We start from the raw sequence: 16724 nt of genomic DNA, 5'->3' as shown, positions 1-16724 counted from the left end.
ATGTGAAAAGTTCAGAGACTTCAGCTGGCTTACAGAGCTGCAGCCACTGTTGACCAGGGCTGATTCTATGGAGTAGGGTCTCTTGCTACAGCAGCTCCACTGGTCTGTTTCCAGGCACAATTCAAACTGCTGATTATGACCTATACAGCTTAGGCCCAGGGTATCTGAAGGACTCTGTGCATCCCTATGAATTCGCCCAGGCTCTGAGATCTTTGGGGAACCACCTCTCAGTCCTGCCATTTTCACAGGCACGCTTGGTTTAGATGTGGGGAGTGCATTCTTGGTGGCTGCTCGCAAACACTGGAACTCCCTTCCTAAAGTAGCTAGATTGACTCCCTCCTTGAAGTGAGCTTTCCTATCAGCAAGCTTTTAATGTAAAATGCAAGTAAAATCCTACCTTCAAAACCATCAGAACAGATTGCAGGAAACATAAAGCATTACATTTTCTGTACTTCATCTACATGTGTAGCTTTACAAATAATAAATACTATTTGTGCCTGTTTTTATGGTGTGATGGCCAGAATTTTATAAATACTGCGTCTGTGTATCTTTTAAGCTTTGAGTGTTTTTCCTACTATGAGGACTTAAGGTGCACCACCATATGGAATGTTGTTCTCTAGCATTTAAAGTACCTGTTCTTACCCTTAGATACTGTTGGTTACAGTTGCCATGCAAAATGTTCTGCAACAGCTTAAGTGGTTTAAGGTGAAAATGCCAAACAATTAGATGCAGACTCTCCACCCTTAAATGATCTTTAGTTAAGGTAAGTTTGTACTGCATCCATGTCAGTGTGGTTGGGTTTGTTCTGTTTTATATAATACCAGACATAATTTGATCATTTCTCTGGTGCTGTTTTCATCAAAGACATGGATGCTTAGTTGTCTTTCTTATTAGTGTTGGTATTTGCATGGCAGTGAATCAAATAATATATTGCAAAATGCAGTTGATGGTGTAATTGTGAAACAGCAAGATTTATGTATTTATTCCCTCTTAATTTTGCAATATGGTAGTGCTGCATTTTTCTTTGTATTTTATAAGATGGCTTTTGCTGGCTTTCGTTGATTAAAATGATGCAAATGTCATTGCAGAATAACAGGTATGACGAGAATTGATGCTAATTAGACTAACTAGGGAAACACTGTAGTGAAGTGTGTTTCTGCAGATAAACAGAAAAAGATCTATGGTCAGAATATCCTGTATTTTATGTGCTGGTTGTACATTGAAACAGTGTAGGTCTGTTGCTGAATAACTACCATCACATCTCTTTCTCAGATACTTTAGCCAGTATAGAAATGTACAGCCATGATAAAGCATTGAGATGTTAATATTACAACAATAAATAAAAAAAAGAAAAATGCAATGTAGCTTCATTTTAAAATAAGGGAACAATGTGTTAAATTGAAAATCAGAAAACTAATTTCAATGCTACCTTTCTCTGCGTTAAATTCTGCAGTGGGCATCTTAACAGATATCATGTCTACGTGTAAAGTATATGATACATAGATACATTCTAAGGCATTCAACAAAAATATGTTGAGTTATATTCTTCCCACTATGGGATAGTTGAATTGGGGTATTATAATTTCACCAATATGTGACTGGTATGTTGCAATTTGCCTTTTTATTTAGATTAAATTGCTAGCACAAAGGGGGGGAAACTATTAAAAAATAAGACAGTGGAGCTGATGGTAGGGGAGCAGAGGCAGCACAAACTCGAATGGCTGAGTCATGGATGAATGATTTATTGTGCTACTGTAATGATTAGAAATAAGTATTGACAGATAAGCAGCAGCCTGCACTTCTCAAAGTTACATAACAGTTGTATTTTTAGGCATTCAAATTAGAAATAGTGTACATGATAAAGTTCTATGTGATGTGATTAAATGCAACTTTTTCATGGTGGTAGGGTAATAGCATTATTTTAAATGAAAGCTAATATCAAATTTTTCAATGTCAGTATCTTAAAACAAGGTCCAAAACTGCAGTTGGGATTCCCCTTGGTTAGGCTTGCATTGAAGGGAGCTGGACAAGATAAAATTTGGTAGAGCCTTCCAACTCTACAATTCTATTTTTCTATGACTGATCAAAATGTCTCCAAATAGTGGGAAGCTTTCAAGTTTTTCAGAACATTGCATTAGGGCTGGGCGATATATAGTCCAAAACTACTTTGAAGTTCATTTTGTGATATCAGTTTCATATTTTTTTTACCTGGCAATATATTGCAAATCATGGTTGGGTGTGCACATGTCAGAGCTGCCCAAGGTCCCAGCTCACAGAGGACCAACGCCACTTCTTGTTATATACAAAAGTCTTTATTAAGGTTCAGTTTCGATTCCAAAGCCGCGGCGCGCAGCTCTACGCTTCAACCCTAGACCGCTGAAGTTCCGTCTGAATCTCCTCCCCCCAGACACCAGTTCAAGACCCTAGCCTTGCTCCACCTCCTCCTTTGCTCCTTTCTCCTCTGGGTCCGCCTGCCCGCCGGGGTGTTGCCCTTTCTGGACTCTTCTGATGCTGAAGAGTCCCCGGATTCTTCCCCCTCCCTCCGGCGTGCTTTAGGACCTGGCTCCCAATCCGTGCTCCCGGCTGTCCCGCGCGCCTGTGCATTTGAACTTGGCGCGCGTGCCCAGCCGGCAACCTTCCTCCTGACCGTTACACTGCTCCTGCCACTGCTTCCCCCTTCGGGGGGGCTAGATGGATCTGACTTCCCCTCTGTTCCCTCACTCAGCGATAGGGGCGTGGTCAGCCCTGACTCATCTTCTCTTTCCCCTGGAGGGGAAGCCGGTCCTGACACATGGGACTCTTCCCCCCCGCTACGCTCTGGTGGGGAAACTGGTCCCGATCTCCAGCTGCTGCTTTGGGAGTCACCGCTGGTCCCTTGCTTCTGGTGCGTCCCTCCCGGGACCCCCCTTGCTCTGGCTATCGGTGCCCCCTTCTGGGAATCTTCCGAATCGCTGGACAGGCTCATGGAATCTCTTGCCCCACTGTCATCCTCACCTACGCTGCCCTCAGATTGTTCCCCTTCGCTCTCCGCTTCCTCTTTCCCCTGTGCCTCTGCTCCTGAACCCCTGACATCCATCCCCCCTCTTCCTCTTTGGGTGCGGGTTCCAGGTGCTCCAGTGTTGTGGGGGTGAGTGCGGGATACAGTTGCTCCCCTCTGATGTGCAGCCGGCTGGTTGGGTCCGGCCAGTCCGGAATGGGCTCATCGACGTCGATCTCCTCTGCTTCCATCTCTCTGCAGCTGTGCTCGAACCCAGGACCCTCCCCCAACACATCCATGTCCGTCTCCCCCCCGGTCGCCTCGGGGGATGCTGCCTGCCAAGGCCCCTTCAGCAGCTCCCTGCTCCAGCCCCCCTCCGGTTGATCGTCCCACCAATAAGAGCGGTCCGTAACAGACCCCGAGAGTGATCCCTCCGGGGAACGTGTGTCGGGTGCTGGTTCCTCGTCTGATGAGAACCCCTGGAACGTGCTGGCTGAAAGTGTGGGTGTGAAAAGATATTCGTCGAAATAATCTGCCGGCATAGGTCTGTGTGGGAAGAGTGCATGGAACTCGTCTTTGAGGTAGTGCTCCTCCACCGCATAGTACGGTACCCAGCTGTTGGCGCTGGCCGGGGTACCTTCACTGGCGAGGAGATACTCAACCCCCTCTTCTCCCCACCTCGAGTCCAAAATCTCCGTGACCTCGTTGAGTGGCCCTGCTCTCGGCGATCCTCCTCCTGTTGGCGATCTGCGGGGTGGATCTGGTACGTTCCCTGGCGCCTGGAACCTGTGGGGTTCCTTGTAGGGTGTAAGCACTGATCTATGAAAGACCGGGTGCATTCTGGAACCCTCCGGGAGTGTCAACCGGAAGGCTACCGGATTGATTTGTGCCTCAACTTGGTAAGGTCCTAGCTGTTTGTGTCTGAGCTTCTTCTTAGCTAACGTCCTGGCCGGCACTGCCTGGGCTGCTAACCAGACCCAGTCCCCCACCCGTATGTCTTCCCCGACTCTCCTGTGCCTGTCTGCCTGCACCTTGTATGCTTGCTTTGCCCGTTCTAAATGCCTTCGGAGCTGCTCGTGGACCTCCCGCAATTCCTCTGCCCAAGCCTCTGCTCCCCGTGTCTCCCCCTCCCCCACTTTCTCTAATCCCGGGAAGGTTCTGGGATGCCGTCCATTGTTGGCGAAGAACGGTGTCACCCCTGTGGATACGTGCTTCGTGTTGTTGTAGGCAAACTTGGCTAGCGGTAGGTAGTCCACCCAGGTCGAGGGCTGTTGATTCGCGTAGCATCACAGGTACTGCTGCATGATGGCGTTGACCCTCTCCGCTTGTCCGTTGGTTTGCGGATGTCTTGCCGACGCTAAGTTGATCTTGACGTTCAGGATGCCTAGCAGCTTCTGCCAGAAGCTCGAGATGAATTGGCGACCCCGGTCGGACAAGATGGACCGCGGTAAGCCGTGAACCTTGAATACGTGGTCTATGAACAGCTTGGCTGTCTGTTCCGCTGTGGCTACCTTCGCGCAAGGAATGAAGTGCGCCATCTTGGTGAACAGGTCTACGACCACTAGTACCGCTGTCTTGCCTCGCGAGCTGGGCAGATCTGTGACAAAGTCCAGGGCCACTTTCTCCCACGGCTCGAGAGGCGTCTGTAGCGGTTCCAACAATCCCGCTGGTGGCCTGTGTACTGGTTTGGCCCTTTGGCATGTGTCACACCTTGTGACGTAATCCGCGACTTCTCCCCTCATCTTGGACCACCAAAAGTCTCTGGCTACTAATTCCACCGTCTTGTCCTTGCCAAAGTGCCCGGCGCTGGGTGCGTCGTGTAACTGCTGCAGCACTTTCGCGCGGAGGTCGTCCCCCGACATGTAGAGGGCCCCCTTGCGGATGAGCAGTCCGTCGAGTATCTGGAACTCGTCGTCCTTCGCTGTGCCTCTCCGCACCTCCTCCATCTTGGATCGTGCGAAGGAATCCGTCTGCAGCGCGCGACGTGCGGCGTCCAGGTCCACGGTGGCCGAAGCGCACGCCCACGCTTCCGGTGCGAAAATGTGTTTGGCTGCCACCGGTGCCGCTTCCTCGAGATACTGCGGCTTCCTGGATAGCGCATCCGCCATGACGTTGTTGCCTCCCGGGATGTATTCTATCCTGAAATCGAAATCCGCGAAGAACTCCGCCCAGCAGATGTGTCTCTGGTTCAGGAACCGCGCCGTGCGCCAGTACTCCAGGTTCTTATGGTCCGTGCGTACCTGCACCGTGTGTTTGGCTCCAACGAGGAAGTGCCGCCACGCTTTGAAGGCTGCATGAATGGCCAGCCACTCCCTGTCCCAGATGGTGTAGTTCTGTTCCGACTTGCTGAGTTTTCGGGAGTAGAATGCGCACGGCCTCCAGTCCCCTTGCGGATCTTGTTGCAACAGGACCGCCCCCACCGCTCTGTCTGAGGCGTCTGTCTCAACCCTCATTGGTTTGCTGGGGTTGACGTGTAGCAGCTGTTCTTCGGACGCGAAGAGACGCTTAAGTCTCTGAGAGGACTGTTCCGCCTGGTCCGTCCAGGTGAACTTCTTATTGGAGCTGAGGGTGTCCGTGATGGCTGCCGTCTCCATCGCGGACCCCTTGATGAACTTGCGATAAAAGTTGGCGAAGCCGACGAATTTCTGGACCTCCTTCCGATTGCGCGGGCTCTTCCAGTCCAACACCGAGCGGACCTTGGTGCTGTCCATGGCGAGTCCCTTGTCGGACAGCTTGTAGCCCAGGAAATCCACCTCCGTCATGTCGAACTGGCACTTCTCCAGTTTGGCGTAAAGTCTGTGCTCCCGTAGTCCCTGCAGGACTTCCTTGACGTCCCTCTCGTGAGCCTCCTGCGATTCCGAAAAAATCAGGATGTCGTCCAGGAAGCAGACGCACTTCTTGTAAAGGAGTCCCGCTAACACGTGGTGCATGAAGGCTTGAAAACAATGGGAGCCATTTTGTAAACCAAATGGCATACTCTGTATTCATAGGTGCCCAAAGGCGTAAACATGGCCGTCTTCCACTCATCGCCCTCTCGCACACGTATGAGGTTGTACGCCCCTCGAAGATCCAACTTGGTGAAGATGCGTCCCTTCCTCACCGTCGCGAGTAGGTCGTCGATCTTGGGCATGGGGAATGCCGTAGGCTTCGTCCTCGAATTTATGACCCTGTAATCAACTACAAGCCTCTTTTGGGGCGTGTCCTTTTTCTTCACGAAAAACACGGGACTGCCCCCCACTGCTTTGGACTCCTGGATGAAACCTCGCTTCAAGTTGTGATCTATGAACAACCCGAGTTCTTGCAGTTCGTCTTCCGACATGGAATACAGTTTCCCGGTCGGCAGCGTCGCCCCCGGCAGGAGGTCAATCTTGCAATTGTAGGGCCTGTGGGGAGGCAGCTTGTCCGCTTCCTTCTCGCAGAAAACCTCCAAAAACGCCGTGTACTTGTGGGGTACCGCTTGCAGCGTGCCTAAGTGTAGCTGCGGGTCATCCTCTTGCCCCTCTTCCTCCAGGCTAGTCAGGATGCAGTGTTCTGCGCAGTAGGAGGAGCAGAAAGTTAATTGACGCTGGTACCATGCCAATGCTGGGCTGTGCCTGTGCAGCCAACTCATGCCCAATACTACGGGCGTGTCCGACAGGTGGGTGACATTGAAGCTGATGACTTCCCAGTGATTTCCAATTTGCATCACCATCGGCGGCGTTTGCTTGACCACTTGTCCCCCCAGCAATTCTCTTCCATCGACCGTGACGACTTTCAGGGGCATCGTGGCGCTATGTGATGTTGCTTGATGAAATCCACTCCTATAAAGTCTGCATTACTACCAGAGTCAATGGTAATGGGCACTTCCATAGTGAATCCATTGGGTAGCTGGAGCGATGCAGTGAGTTGCACCACTGGTTTGGGCGGGAGTGGGTCTGTGGGCTGTAAAATCTCTGGGGACTGCTTCACTGACTCGCCTGGCTGGACCCCAGGGCTTCCGCCTCCAGCCAGGCTTCGTCGTTTCCCTGTAGCTGTTCCTCTTGCTGCACTGCTCCTTTTACTGTTGCTGAGGCTGCAGTGTGCTTTTGGAGCCTCTGGGGACACTCTTTGTGCACTGTGCACTGTCGCAGATGTAGCACTTCCTGCTTCCTCTAGGAGGCTTCGCCTTGACTGCTCCTGGTGTTTGGGCTCTGGTTGCTGTCTGAGCCCTGGCACCACCTATCTCCATTGGCTCTTCTCCCCCTCCCAGTGGAGGCGTGGACTGGGCGCGCGCTGGCTCTCTGGGTAGGAAAGGAGCTGATCTCGCTGGTGTGCATCCCAAACATCCATCATCTTTGCTCCAAGGGCGTTCTTCCAGACGCACTCCTATCGCCAGCGCTCTGTGGACTACCTCCGTGGTGCTGCTGGGTCTGTCCCCCTTGCAATTTGATCCTTCACAGCCCCATTCAGCCCCTCCCAGAACAGGTCTCGGACGGCTGCTGAGTCCCTTTCCCAGCCCAGCGCATTTACCAACGCAAAAAAGCGGGAGTGATATTGTCTCACAGTGGCTTTCCCCTGCTTTAACCCATGCATTTCCCTTCTGGCCACATCCACATCAACTGTTGATTGAAAACAAGCATCCATCGCCTTGATAAAAGCTGTTGAATCTTTGAGGGCGGGGTCATTTTCGCGCCACAAATTGCGCAGCCACGATTTAGCTTCCCCATGCAGATGAGTTATTATGAACCCCACTTTCTCCTCCTCATCTCTAAAGTCTTTCCGAAGCAAATTGAGCGCGAAAACTATGTCTGCCCTGAAGTTAGGATACTGCTGCAGATTCCCGTCGAAATGGGATATGATGCTGCCCCCCCTCTTTCCGAGGCCAACTCCCTCCGGCTTGGGTCCTGGCAGCCCCTCTTTCTTCAAAATTTCCCACCTGGTTTGCAGATCCTGGCAGAACGCTGCTGTTTCTTCCTCTCTCTTTCTGGATGCTGCTACCTCCATGGAAAGCCTCGTGACTGCTTCTTGCAGGGCTGTCACTTTTTCCTCTGTAGCCATCCTTGCCGATCTACGTGAGCTCGCAAAACGCCAAGTTTTGCCCCTCGCTGCGCCAACTCACGCTGCGAAGGTTTTAGGGAGACGGAACTTACTGTCAGAGCTGCCCAAGGTCCCAGCTCACAGAGGACCAACGCCACTTCTTGTTACATACAAAAGTCTTTATTAAGGTTCAGTTTCGATTCCAAAGCCGCGGCGCGCAGCTCTACGCTTCAACCCTAGACCGCTGAAGTTCCGTCTGAATCTCCTCCCCCCAGACACCAGTTCAAGACCCTAGCCTTGCTCCACCTCCTCCTTTGCTCCTTTCTCCTCTGGGTCCGCCTGCCCGCCGGGGTGTTGCCCTTTCTGGACTCTTCTGATGCTGAAGAGTCCCCGGATTCTTCCCCCTCCCTCCGGCGTGCTTTAGGACCTGGCTCCCAATCCATGCTCCCGGCTGTCCCGCGCGCCTGTGCATTTGAACTTGGCACGCACGCCCAGCCGGCAACCTTCCTCCTGACCGTTACACTGCTCCTGCCACTGCTTCCCCCTTCGGGGGGGCTAGATGGATCTGACTTCCCCTCTGTTCCCTCACTCAGCGATAGGGGCGTGGTCAGCCCTGACTCATCTTCTCTTTCCCCTGGAGGGGAAGCCGGTCCTGACACATGGGACTCTTCCCCCCCCGCTACGCTCTGGTGGGGAAACTGGTCCCGATCTCCAGCTGCTGCTTTGGGAGTCACCGCTGGTCCCTTGCTTCTGGTGCGTCCCTCCCGGGACCCCCCTTGCTCTGGCTATCGGTGCCCCATTCTGGGAATCTTCCGAATCACTGGACAGGCTCATGGAATCTCTTGCCCCATTGTCATCCTCACCTACGCTGCCCTCGGATTGTTCCCCTTCGCTCTCCGCTTCCTCTTTCCCCTGTGCCTCTGCTCCTGAACCCCTGACAGCACACTATGCAAAAAGCACAACGTGGGAAAAACTGTGAAGCCAGCCAGTGCCTCTACATAGCTCCATCCATATTCCAGCCATTCTGATATATCAGTATATTGTTCAACTGATCAAACCCCTACTGGCAAATCTGCTGGGAAAATCTGAAGCCTCCCATATTAAATATCTTTTGGATGACAAGGTCTAGTGATATTACACTGGCCGTGGCAAAGTTTCTTTCGGAAGTCAAAAGAAACAAACATCATCAAGCTTGAGACAAAACAAAATCACCACCTCGGTTTCTCTCTCTGTATTAACTGTATTTTGTTCTGAAATTGTTCTATGTGTCTTTGGACTGCAATAAAGAGTTTTTTTAAAAAAATATTGTGATGTTTAGCTGATGATAGTCTGGCCCACCACAAGATCTGAGGGGCGGTGAACCGGTCCTCTCCTAAAAAAGTTTGCTGACCCCTGGACTAGAGGACCCTCAAGGTCGCTTACAACTCTACAATTCTATTATTCTACGCTGCACAACATAGTAAGAGCCTGCTGGATCAGCCCAATCACCCATCTAGTGAAGCATCCTCAATGGGAACCTCACAAGCAGGATTCAAGCACTCTCCCCTCCAGTGGTTTCCACTCTGAGTTTGTGTATACAGTGGTACCTCAGGTTACGAACACCTCGGGTTACAGAATCCGCTAACCTTGGGTTAAGAACTTTGCCCCAGGATGAGAACAGAAATCGTGTGGTGGCAGCAGTGGGAGACCCCATTAGCTAAAGTTGGTACCTCAGGTTAAGAATGATTTCAGGTTAAGAATGGACCTCCAAGTTCAAGTTTTATTGCGGCAAAAGCCAGTGACACTAAACACCACAAGATCAAACAAAAAGAATGGACCTCCGTAATGAATTAAGTTCGTAACCAGAGGTGCCACTGTAAATACAAGGCTGTTTTCTTATTTTCATGTTAACAGTATAAAACTGTGTTGTCATGGCTTAGCATTGCCTGTGAATGTATCCCTTTATGTTGCTAGTCCTACACTCTGTCCTTTATTGCCTTTAGAGAATAATTTGGTCTTTGACTGGCCTGGGATATCACTGATGCATGTACGCATGCTGTGTTCTTGGAAGTAAAGAACCTACATTTGCAATACCTGAAATACTGGCTTCTGCTTGTCTACAGGCATGTAAACTCTTGTACTGAGGTACCCAAATTTGGTACCTTGGGGGGTTTTTTAGCATGCGAGATAGGGCAGTAATTTAAATTTATGCGGAATGAGAGAGTATTGGACAGTTTATGAGATGTGATAAAAGGTTGCATAATATTTTAAAGAAATAAATAGACTGACTAACTTGATACTGTTTTGCCCATTGTTGACCTAATTAGCTTACATTGGGTCATTGGTGATGTTGTTACCTGAAGGCTTTATCTAAAAACATTTGATCATCCTTTCCCCCCCCCTTTTTTCTTTTTCAAAATCAATCAATATTGCATAATGCTCTGTCTCTCCAGCCTATAAAAGAGGCCTTAAGTATCTATTTATACGTTCAGATCAGTGATTGCGCACAGTGTCAGGACCAATGAACTGTGAAATCAATTAATAAATCTTATTGGCACTGCCTGGAAGCTGTTTTGTTGAGAGCATTAGAAATATTAAGTAAATAAAACTTCAGTCATGCTTTTAATATTAAGGTTAATATTTGTCAATGGGGCATTTGACAAGGTGCCCCATGATATTCTTGTAAAGAAGCTGGTAAAATGCGGTCTTGACTATGCTACCACTCAGTGGATTTGTAACTGGCTGATTGATCGAACCCAAAGGGTGCTCATCAATGGTTCCTCTTCATCCTGGAGAAGAGTGACTAGTGGGGTGCCACAGGGTTCTGTCTTGGGCCCAGTCTTATTCAACATCTTTATCAACGACTTGGATGATGGACTCAAGGGCATCCTGATCAAATTTGCAGATGACACCAAACTGGGAGGGGTGGCTAACACCCCAGAGGACAGGATCACACTTCAAAACGACCTTGACAGATTAGAGAACTGGGCCAAAACAAGATGAATTTTAACAGGGAGAAATATAAAGTATTGCACTTGGGCAAAAAAAAATGAGAGGCACAAATACAAGATGGGTGACACCTGGCTTAAGAGCAGTACATGTGAAAAGGATCTAGGAGTCTTGGTTGACCACAAACTTGACATGAGCCAACAGTGTGACGCGGCAGCTAAAATAGCCAATGCAATTCTGGGCTGCATCAATAGGATTATAGCATCTAGATCAAGGGAAGTAATAGTGCCACTGTATTCTGCTCTGGTCAGACCTCACTTGGAGTACTGTGTCCAGTTCTGGGCACCACGGTTCAAGAAGGACACTGACAAACTGGAACGTGTCCAGAGGAGGTCAACCAAAATGGTCAGAGGCCTGGAAACGATGCCTTATGAGGAACGGCTAAGGGAGCTGGGCATGTTTAGCCTGGAGAAGAGGAGGTTAAGGGGTGATATGATAGCCATGTTCAAATATATAAAAGGATGTCACATAGAGGAGGGAGAAAGGTTGTTTTCTGCTGCTCCAGAGAAGCGGACACGGAGCAATGGATCCAAACTACAAGAAAGAAGATTCCACCTAAACATTAGGAAGAACTTCCTGACAGTAAGAGCTGTTGGACAGTGGAATTTGCTGCCAAGGAGTGTGGTGGAGTCTCCTTCTTTGGAGGCCTTTAAGCAGAGGCTTGACAACCATATGTCAGGAGTGCCCTGATGGTGTTTCCTGCTTGGCAGGGGGTTGGACTCGATGGCCCTTGTGGTCTCTTCCAACTCTATGATTCTAATAAACTACCATTGAAGGAGTGGCAATACGGTAGAACCTCTATTTACGTCCCGTTCTACTTAGGCTCGTTCCAGTCGCGTCCGCGGCAAATCTGGAAGTAAACACCAGATTTGCCACGATACACACAGAAGCGGCTGCCACGGTCTGCACATGCGCAGAAGCGGGCTGCCTCCGAATGCGCCTGTGCACAACAGCGCTTCTACCAGCGACCCGTTCCACTGTGTATTGTTTTAGAATCATTCGCTTTCTTCTATCATTCATTTCTAATGAAGTGGACTGTGGTACACAAAAGCTTATGCCATAATAAATTTGTTAGTATTTCAGGTGCCACTAGACTCTGTTTTTGATGCAACAGATTAATATGGTTACGCCTGTGTAATTTCTATTTCATTTAAACCTCTACTGCCTTATGGAATACCTTTGGGAGAAGAAAATGATAAAGAGTAAACCCTGAACAAATCCAGAGTGGAGTTCCTAAGGCAGTTGGATAGCACCATGTATGCTTCCTTCCTGCAACTCCTGCAGCCAAGCTGGTGCCCAACATCTTGCTCTGCTTCCTTTTGGACCCCATTAGTGAGGCTGAGAGGGGAGTTTTGTCGTCTGGGCAGCCCAGGACCTCCAGACACACTGCCCAGGTTTGCATCCTGGAGAGGTTACCTTGGTGCTGCTAATGCAGCAATTTGATTTCTCTCCTGGACACTCACTCCACAGTCTCTCAAGACAGATGGATGCTAACCAACCAAAGCCCTCATTTTGCAAAAATGGTTTCTTTTGTGTACTAAACATTTGTGTGTTGTTGGCGTCCGTCTGTCTCTCACTACTTCACCATTGAATTGCATAGCAAAGGCAGTGGTGAGCCCCCATTAAAGGATGCAAATATAAATCACCCAAATAGAATGTGATCTGCAAAGCTTTATATAGTATCATTTAAGATTAAGGATTTGACTTGAAGATTTCAGCTGAGGAAATGACACTTATATAAGAATCTGATCCACTGAAAGGAAAAACTATTAATTTGTTCATGGTTTGTAGGATTTGGTGATTTGAGTTCTGCACTCTGACGTGAGATTAAATGGTTATAAAAGCTTGAGCAGAACATGATTTCTGTGTCATTGCAGATAGTAAGGATAGATGTGTCATATAGATTAGAGAGCTAATCCCACACAATTTAAATTATTTAAATGTTTCATGGTTTTTAATAGGTGCACCTCAATATTATTTTTTTCCATCCTAGTCTTGATGGCAAACAATTCACTGTAATTTTTGTACTTGGCTTCCCAAGGACACATATGGGAGAATGAATACCAAAACATTAATTTTTTGTGGAAACATGCATGCAAAATTCCTTTTATTATAATATTCTGCTCATCTATATCCGCTGCACCTTTCCACAGTCATGCTTTTGTTCCTCCACTATTGACCATCTTATGATCAGGCAACTGTTCTGTCCTGTCTCATATGCATATTGTTGCTAAGTGTGTGTGCCATTGTTTTCTGGAAGTGTGGGTATGTGTTGAAAAAGTAATTTGTGCTCAGTGTACAATAAGCACTTCCTTCCTCAGTTATTTGAATTATTGACATCTTATGCAGCAGCCTTCAGGATTCCAGAAGGGTGTATGAGTGAACAGCTTGTGTTGCTGTCTTTGAACCAATATTCTACACAAGACAAATGCAAGAGAGCCTCTCCCCTCTGCTGCATTTTCCTTTCAGAGCTTTACAAGCACCTCGCCAAAGCATTTTACCACTGCACTTGAGAGCCCCCCTTACTTTGTGTGCAAAGTACCACTGCACTTGAGAGCTAGCCTTACTTTGTGTGCAAACAAGAAGATAAAGTGAAGGAAATCTCTTACCTATATTCAGTGCTGGCCTGTGAGTAGACGCTCATTCCTCTGAGGCGGAGCAATAGGCTATTTTTCAGAAGTCCTTTCTGTGTTCTGCTTGAGGCCCAAGTACATCACTAATGTAAGATGCTTCGTAGATGCTGGAAGGTGTACAGGGCAAACAGTGTATGTTTTTATTATAATTATGGGACTAATAGAAATATAGATTTGGCCTACTAGAATATTCCATAGCTGCGTTGCAGGTCCAGCCTATGGGAGACACTTGTGGTCAAAGTAGATGTGACAGTGGTTGGCACACATTCCTTTTTGCGTTTCTGTTTCATTCACAAATAAAGTGGCAGATCTTACTTGAACAGAAAAAAATAGCATGTGCAAGAAGGAGGATTTTTCCCGTCAGTCATTTGCTCAAACATGAATTCTTTATTCCCTAAGTGGTGGGAGCAAAGAGATGACGTGTAGAAGGAGGGAAAGTTCAGTGTCTCTCTCCCTATTGCTTATTTTATTAACCACCAGAAACTTTATATGTTTATGGAGAGAATACATGAATGACAACTGTGCCATATCAGGTTTAGTCTTAAGCAATTAGTAAAATATGAGTTAGAACTCTACTCGGATACTAAAGCTTCTACAAAACATGGAGTTCATTCCAGTTTCCTTGACTCATAAAATAATGCTTTGTGCTCACTGTTGTGCTTTGCCATTACATTTTGTTGTGTTAAAAAAAGTTTTAAGCATGGTTTTATTATTCAAATATTCCAAGTCAGGAAGCACAAGACAGTTCAGATATGACTTTATTCTTGTGAATATTTTCTTTTTCATAATCGGCTTTTAAAATTATTTATTGTGCTCCTAGCTGACAACCAGTGCTTTCATTTGTTAATGTTTTATTTCATTTCATCAATGTGAATTGTAGGGCTAATTTAGAAGTACTTTATAATTCCACAGATATAATAGAAAATACGTTCTTTAAAAGCGTTCTAAATGCATTTCTTAGAGCAACATATCAAATTTAATGTCCAAGCACACCTTCTGTTATGGTAAATATGTTATGGTAAACATAGTTTACTTCTTTAATTCATCCAGAAACCCTGGCATTTGAGGCAACTTTTACTCCACATACTTGGCAGTTGGCCCAGAGGCTGCTTAAGCCGTGTTCAATGCTGTTATTGCAGAATAGTATAAATAGCTTAACTTAATCCCCTTATATGTTCACAGTCATCTCCAGTCTTAAGATTCTGGTTTGCAAGGGATCAGAGAATTTTCAAAAGTTGCAGGTGTCTGTATAGATGGACTTAATACATGAATATCTTCCTGTTTGTCTGTCTGTCTGTCTGTCTGTCTGTCTATCATTCCAGTCACTCATTGGGCTATAGATCTAAAACTAAATGTAAATTGGTGAGTTGTTTCTTACTACTTTAAGCATGTTGTCTTTTGTATTTTGGATTCTGTTTCTAAAGACTGAGCACTTATATAGAAATTTCTGTGGCAGATTTAATCCCTTGTTACTGCACGTCAATGAACTACTGGTTGCTTACTACTATAAACACAATTGAACAGGCGGGGGACACCAACAAAATTCAAAAAAATGAAAGACAAATTGAGTCATAATAATATAAAGCAAATGTGGAAATGTCTTTGAAAATGAGTTTCAAAATCCTGTATTTACTAATTTGCATGAAAATCATGCCATGGTTTTATATAATTGGCATCCAATGCCTCAACTGTTATGGAAGTATAATAGGAACCTGACCAGCAGCTAGAGATGTCATTCTCCAAATGATTTTTTGGAAATAATTGTTTATAATAAGACAAATAATGATTCCATAATCCTGACAATTTTATTATTAGATTTTATAAATAATACTGCTCCTATTAAACATCATATACTGGTAATTGTAGCTATCTTCTGCTAGGAAAGAAGTTGATCACAAACAGTGTTAGAAATTGAGATATGAAAGCTAGGAGCTAGGTTATGGGTGTAACAACAGACTGTCTAGGCACGTTTTTTTAATAACAAGAATACAAAGCTGAAAATGAATGAACTGCAGCTAAAATATTGTTCATTTTTCACATGGTCTAGTCCAGGGGTCGGCAACCTTTTTTAGCCATGGGTCGGTCCACCGTCCCTCAGACCATGTGGTGGGCTGGACTGTATTTTGGGGGGGGGGGTGAACGAATTCCTATGCCCCACAAATAACCCAGAGATTCATTTTAAATAAAAGCACCCATTCTACTCATGTAAAAACACACTGATTCCCGGACCATCCACAGGCCGGGATGAGAAGGCGATTGGGCTACATCCATCCCCCTGGTCTTGGGTTGCCTATGCCTGCTCTAGTCCTTCCCCTGCCCACCCCCTAATATTCTAAGAAGGTCTCTTCTCCAGTCTTCAGAGAATAGCTGGAAGTGGGGAGGCAGGAAATGTTCCTCCTATTGTTCCACTCTGCAGTTTGAATCTGAAATCTTAGGTGTAGTACCCAGAGCTCAGAAACTGCTCGCACTAATGAAATTTCCTGTTGTAAAATGTGTGGAGAACAATGGGAGTTTCGAATACTGATCACAAATGGGGAAAAAAGTTAATGGTCCAGTGATCATTGACTGAATGATTAGGACATTGGGTATATAACACATCTGATAAGGAATCAAAAATATGCAAATATTTACAAAAATTTATATAAGGTTATGTAAAGTATAAATTGATCATACATATAACCTTGTTTGATTCATTTTGATTTTTGTTGTGTTTTAATTAACTAAAGCATAAGGTGTAATTTATGGAATAATAGAGTGTTGGAAGGGACCTCAAGGGTCATCTAGTCCAACTCCCTGCAATGCAGGAATCTCAACTAAAGCATTCATGACATATGGCCATCCAACCTCTGCTTAAAATCCTCCAAAGAAGGAGAGTCCACAATCTCCCGAAGGAGTCTGTTCCACTGTTGAACAGCTCTTACTGTCAGAAATATTTTCCTAATGTTTAGTTGGAATCCTCATTTTTGTAACTTGAAGCCGTTGGTTTGTGTCCTACCCTCCAGCGCAGAAGAAAACCACCTTGCTCCATTTTCCATGCGACAGCCCTTCCGATATTTGAAGATGACTATGAGATCTCCTCTCAGTTTTCTCTTTTCCAGGCTAAACATACCCAACTACTTCAACCGTGCCTC

The 16724-nt window shown here is 46.6% G+C and overlaps 1 protein-coding gene across 1 annotated transcript in view; it reads left to right on the top strand.

Moving 5' to 3' along the window:
- Window positions 1–646: 646 nt before the first annotated feature.
- PEAK1 (pseudopodium enriched atypical kinase 1) overlaps window positions 647–16724 on the top strand; it is a 71753-nt gene continuing 55675 nt past the window's right edge. The window contains exon 1 of the mRNA XM_081925532.1: window positions 647–763. The gene's annotated coding sequence lies outside the window, so the exon portion shown is untranslated. The remainder of the gene's footprint in view (window positions 764–16724) is intronic.

Source organism: Podarcis melisellensis (genome assembly GCF_964234715.1).
Source record: "Podarcis melisellensis genome assembly, chromosome: 9".
Classification (NCBI taxonomy): domain Eukaryota; kingdom Metazoa; phylum Chordata; class Lepidosauria; order Squamata; family Lacertidae; genus Podarcis; species Podarcis melisellensis.
This window is presented reverse-complemented; position numbering and strand designations above follow the sequence as displayed.